This window comes from Trichechus manatus, unplaced genomic scaffold, assembly GCF_000243295.1.
Source record: "Trichechus manatus latirostris isolate Lorelei unplaced genomic scaffold, TriManLat1.0 scaffold00022, whole genome shotgun sequence".
Taxonomy (NCBI): Eukaryota; Metazoa; Chordata; class Mammalia; order Sirenia; family Trichechidae; genus Trichechus; species Trichechus manatus.
The window spans coordinates 1006777-1013273 of NW_004443958.1; the positions used below are offsets into that span (position 1 = coordinate 1006777).

General features: G+C 28.1%; 1 protein-coding gene across 2 annotated transcripts in view; it reads right to left on the reverse strand.

Annotated features, from left to right (window-relative positions):
- The window catches only part of CSMD3 (CUB and Sushi multiple domains 3), a 1379111-nt gene that overhangs the window by 805915 nt on the left and 566699 nt on the right, over positions 1-6497 (reverse strand). The gene's annotated exons all lie outside the window — the stretch shown is intronic.

Here is a 6497-nt window from a genome sequence, read left to right on the forward strand (position 1 = left end):
ACACCACTAAAATGTGAAGCACACCAGATCTTTTTTTGTTGCTTTGTTTGTATCAATAAACCTACGGATAGATATTAGGCACAAATGCACCATTTAAAAAATGTGAAACAGTAAACCCTTTTTTGTGACCCTGAATCAGTCCTTCTTCTTTTAAAAAAAAATCAACAGATGAATTTTAGCAACAAATGCCTGGCAAGTGACAGGTTTTGACAGAATGGGTAACTATGTAACCACACTTTTCTCAAAAGTATGCTTTGAATAGTCTGTACCATATATCTTCATAATTTCTGGGAAAAATATCAAAATTTTCTATTTTAAGACAAGCAACTGAAGAAAAGAGAATTTAAAATCAAAGCCAAACAAAAACAAAATAATGAAAAAAAATGAAACTGAATTTACTTTATGTAAATGTCTATCTTAACCTCATTCGCCAGAAATCTGCCAACATGATAAAATATTCAACATCATGAGCTGTATATACTTTATAATTTCATATTTTTTTAAAATTGGGCAATATTTCTCTACATTTTAAGTAAAATTGAGATTAGTCAATTTTCAAGTAATTAAAATTAAATAAATTATTTCATATGCAAGTGGTTGCTAATTAACTATTAGTCACTGTGGAACTTTTATTCATACAATCTTAGCTTGAACAAATTGTTGGGGAACTTCCAAATAACTCATAAGCATTTGATGGAACATGTATGTGCAATAATATTCTTAACCTTATTATGGTTTCATTATAATTTAAAAGATGTATTCAAGTTGTCAAATTAGGGTTTTCTTCTTTCCATTACTTAAACTTTTTAAAAGGTTGTTCTTGATAGTACATAATTCTTATGCAATATAAAATGTAAGCTTATAATAGAAGCATGAAACTGAATGAGGATATATTTTAAACGATCTTGACAGCTAAAATGCTTAACAAGAAAAAACATTACTGAATTTTTGGAGCTGCAGCTACTAATTAGGAATAATAGGTCCTGGTTAGAAGTGTTCTGAATATTTTTTAAAGACAGTGAGTGGTATGTGGCTTTATACATTTGCCTTTTCAATAAACTGTATTTCAAAATTATTTCCACAATGTTTCATTAGATATTTTATACAAGAATACTTGGGATATTTTAACCACCCAGAATGGGAAAAAAAAAAAAAAAAGCTATATCACTTAATGTGGTTTGAGAATAATCTACCTTTTTTTTTTCTCTCTTGTGCTCTAGCAGGTAATTAGTAGGGCTTGTATTTCCAAACAGAAAAAGGAAACCAAAAGTGAGGCCCCTCATTCGTAAGCAAGAAAAGGAGCATATGTCTGCTAGTCATTCTTGTAACCACATTTGTCTTATCTTCCTTTAATCTGATACATAAATTTAAAAAAAGAAAGAAATGACAGTTGTTTTTTGAGGGGACCCGACGTACATGAGGAATGACAATTATCATCAGGTTATTTTAAAGGTTTTTACTATATTTTTGAACACTAATCAGGGAAAGATACTATTGAGTGTTCAAGTTATTTTGTGAAAATTGGAATCTTCTCATTTTATGTTGGTTATGCAATTACAGGTTAGCCTGTAATATTTACTAAGTTAATTTTTGGTAAGGATTTCTTGTTGTTGTTGTTGTTTTAAGTCATATGGTTAAGCAATACCTACACATATACTACTAAAGCCCACTGACTGATATCACTGCAAGTCATGCATTAGGGATGACCTTGTACTTACTGCTATACGTACAATTATCTAGTCTACTTTATTCTCTGGGGAATTTAATTGAGTATTCCATTTTTGACAGAAAGTATGACAGCAAGATCAAAACAAATACTTTTAAATTTTTCATAACTTCCTTATAATTCCCAGGCTTTCAAATATAAAGAAGTAAACTATTTAGCTACAAACATATGTTGCTAAATAGAAAACTGTGAAAAACGATGGAATGTGTACTCTGACTCAAGTCTAACTCAAGTCTAACAAGGAAGTAAATTGAACAGCTATTTATCTTATTGCATCACTGAGATGATTACGATTAATCCCAAATAACATACGGCATTTGGGTCAATAATTCTGGGGTAATTCTTGGGAATGGATTTAGGGTGCTTCCATAATCACCCTAAGATCTGCAACCAATTCCAAAACAGCTATTCTCTTGAAGACCCCAGAGAATAAACACAGTTTTAGAACAATTTGGGAATTAAAACTGATCTTTGGTAGTGATTAGCCAAGGATTTGCAAGCAATGCTATTTTAAAATCTTCAGTAATAAAGCTATACTTCAGCTAATGGTGGTGGTAATTCAGTATCATTCCCTTAATCTGAATGCAGTAATAAAGCATTGGAAAACCCATTTCTTCAATAACTATAGTCTAACCAGGTATGTTTTTCAGGCAGATGTTGTATTAACTAATTCTTATGCTTTAGTTACATATTGTGTTCATATTCTTTCCTCCCTATACTAGAACGTAAGCTCCCTGAAGGCTGAGATTTTTGTGTATTATATTCACTGTTGAACCCCTAGTATCTATAACACATAGTAAGTGCTCAATAACCAATCATAAATGAATGAATGAATTTAATAATAAGACTAAAATAATAATAATTTGGATAAAATTTTGCAAATAAAATGATTATCATTTATACCATGGCAAAAGTCATTTCAAGCAGTGACATGAATAAAGAGCAATTCCAAAGGAAACAAAATAGATAATTTTCTTTTTAACTTTCAAAAACATCACTTCGAAAAAGTGTGGAATCTGAAGATTTATTTGCGTAAGTAAGAACTACTTCAAGATTTTGTCGGTATTCCACAAATCTGAAAGTTTATTCCACTAATGTGAAAGTGATTTACTTAGAATGTTCAAATGTTTACATAGTAGAAAGTAGTCATGTCTCATAATGGCAGTAAAGAGAAGTGCTTCTAAATTTAGTTATATATGATTGATATATACAGTGGAATTATTAAAAAAAACTGATGTCCTTTATAAGGCAATAAAATTTTATATCTTATATAGTTATATCATTTATATGTATAACCATTTTATTTAAAATGTATACCAATTTAGAATGCTGATACTGGTATCAGTTTAAATTGGCAGTGTATGAAACACAGATTTTGAAATCATCAAAATGCACCACTTAACAGTTTAAAAACACTCAGAATCTTTGGATAACGTAAGTATTTTATGATATAATTGCTAATGTTGGAAGAAGTCTTAAAATTATGTATAGCAAATGATCATAATCCAATATTAGAATATAATATTTTACTTTCTTCTTAAAAATTTCAAGTATGCTGCACAATTATATATTGTCTTTAATAGCCAAGTATAAAATGCATACAAGAAATATACCTCAATTAAAGGAAGAAATTTTACATTCAGAAAATCCAGTCTTCATTTGAAATCAAACCATGTTTACAAGGTGTAGTTTACTACATCTAAATTATCCTATCATTAAATTACTCCAGATATATTTAATAAAAAATGTTTACAATAAGACACATATCTGAAATGTACTTTTCTTTGCTATTTAACATTGTATTTCCCAATATAACATAAAAATGAAATGATTTACATACACATGCTTTGAAAAACCACAACTATATATCATCTTTGGAATTATGATAATGGAAAATAATGTATGTTACACATGTTAACTGGAAAATTATTTAATAGTAATGCTATATTATGAAATTTGGATTTCATTATGTATTATAATGAAAATTCAATTTATGAAGGTTTTTTCATTTTAGCACTGTATCTGCAAGAGACTAAGCACAATTCATGTAAAGCCATTTATATATGTATCTTTTAGAAAAGTAGCAAATAAAACATCATATCATAATGTGAACTTCTTTATGAATAAATATTTTGTAAGTTTTATAGATTATTTTAAAATTTTATGCTATTTGTTTTTTAATTGTTGTCTAATTGATCACATAAGTAAAGAATGGAATATTTTGCTAGAAATATGAGTGGATGGCCCTATATATATACACAACTATATGAGTTTATGTTAAACATATTTCAATACTCAAAGTAACATTTAAATATTTATAATTTACATATTATTTTATGTAAATAAATTCTATATATTCTGCTCCTCTCTTTAATTTTAGTGTTTCATATGGAACATTTAGGTGAAAGTTTAAATCAACAAAATAATTCTAGGTGAATAATTTTATGACATTATGACATGTAATGAAGAAAAAATGCAATAAACATATATCCCATGAAATCATGTAAAAAATAGGTAATACACAAAATAAATGAAAATAAAAACTAAATACTATTAATGCAATAATCATATTCAAGAGACATCATTTAAATATTCCATGAGTTTTAGCATATGTTACTTAATTTGTATGTTGTTTCACCTTTTTTTAATATCACTTACTTGAAACATAGGAAAGCATGTCATTGAGTAAGAACTCTTGCAAACTAATTGCAGTGTAAGGGGTGCAGTGAAACAAAGCCATTGCTTTGTCATGTGTTACATGTTAAATTTGTCAATAAGCATATTGAAGTTGGAAAAATTACTAAAGTGTTGCATTTTAGACATGATCAGTTCCAGATATCCTAATAGCTGTATAATTTAATATTTAATAGTTTAAATTGGTGTATATGTGAATACCATGAATATTCAACTTAGATAAGCAAGGAAAAGTGATAAAGTGGCCCTCAAAAATGTAGAAAAATGTAAATTTTCTACATTTGATCAATGGTTATTTAAATTAAAATTATTGCTATGACTAAGAAAATTTTCATTTTAAAAAATTCTGAAAATAGTTAGATTGTAAGTTATTTTTAATAAATAAATTAATTAATTAATAAATAAAGTTTTGATTTTAAAATAAAATGCTGCATTTATGTTGATACTACATAAGGTTATATGTTTTAAATATCTTATTCAGTATAGGTACCATACTCTGGATTATAAGATGTATCTCTAAGAAAGAAAATATTCTGCCAATTAAATTATGACATGACAATGCAAAAACGCTATCACCTACAACCAGATTTCTGAAATGTGAAAATGTGAAAAAAAAGTGCATCTAAATGGAGTGAAAAAAAAATAGGTAATCCATGTAATGAATATTTTAAGACCACAAATTTATTAAACTAATTATGCACTAATTTAAAAATAGAAGAGTTTTAAATATAAATTGCCTTTCTAAATTTATTGAAATACATATATATACACACATATATATCCTGTTTTATTGCTGATTTATTTCTATTTTCATTTCTAAGCATTAAGTAGGGAAATCAATGCAAAGTCTTGCAAGTGGATTTGTTGTTCTTATCAAGTACAAGAGATCTTAACTGATTTAATATGAGAAATGAATGAATAAATAAATATTTGCAATCAAACTGAAACTGATATTCAAATTTGTGTGGAAATGTAGCGATACATCTAATAAAAATCACATTTACTATGCATAAACAATTATTAAAAACAAATATTCAACAAATTATACACTAATGCCAAGTTGTTTACATGCAAGGAAAAAAAATATTATGAATTGTTTGAAATATTGATAAACCTACATGCCAAACAACCTCAAGTATCTTTTTCTAAATGAAATGTGAAAATACCCGTACTTATAGAAAGAGCATTATGCAGACTACTGTGTTGGTCAATAATCACAAAAAAAGTATGGATCTTATACTAAACATCAGCAGTATTTCGTTATAAAAATGTAAGAGAATGGACATACCATTTCTTAGTACTAAAAAAGAGAGTAAGAACATGCCAGGGGAAAATCTTTTAAGCAGAGGGTTATAAAAATCCTGAAGATATTGTCTCTCTCTCAAAAGACCATGTCTTACTTCATCCAGTTGATTAGAGTGAAGGTGCAGAATCAAGCTTCAGCATCTTGTCATTTTCCTTTTCATACATTTTGGAAGTTCCCACTCTGTGTAGTGGTGGATCCTAGGTGCCACGTCTTTCTTTTAATGTGCACACCCACAACACACACACCACTCACAGGAATGAATCTTGATAAAATACAAACTGAAGTATTTCTTATGTAACTAAGCATAATGTTCTTCCATAAAGTCAAAACATAGGCAATAAAATTTGAACACCTAAGTTTTGAAGTAAAATTGATGGCATCATTATCAAGTCTCATAAGGATTAGAGAAAGGTATAGAATGCCCCTCCATCTTTTCTACACCCACCTCTCAGAATTCTGCCTTTTTTGACCTCTTTATTGTAGCAGCTGTTCTCACTCAGCTACTATTTGTCATTCTCGGTTTCCCCCAAACAAACAAAACGAAACTCAGCATACACCTTTTGTAGAATAGCTGCCAGTTCTCATGGAAGATTTAGAGGCTTTAATAGTAAAAAAGGAATATATATATACATATTATATGCATCTGATTCTCTATATAACTAATTAGTAAACTATAATGTGTTAAATACCATATTTAGAAACAATTTATTCTTAATATACAAAATTCCTAAAAAAAAGAAATAGAAACTTTTTAGTAAACCAAATAAGATT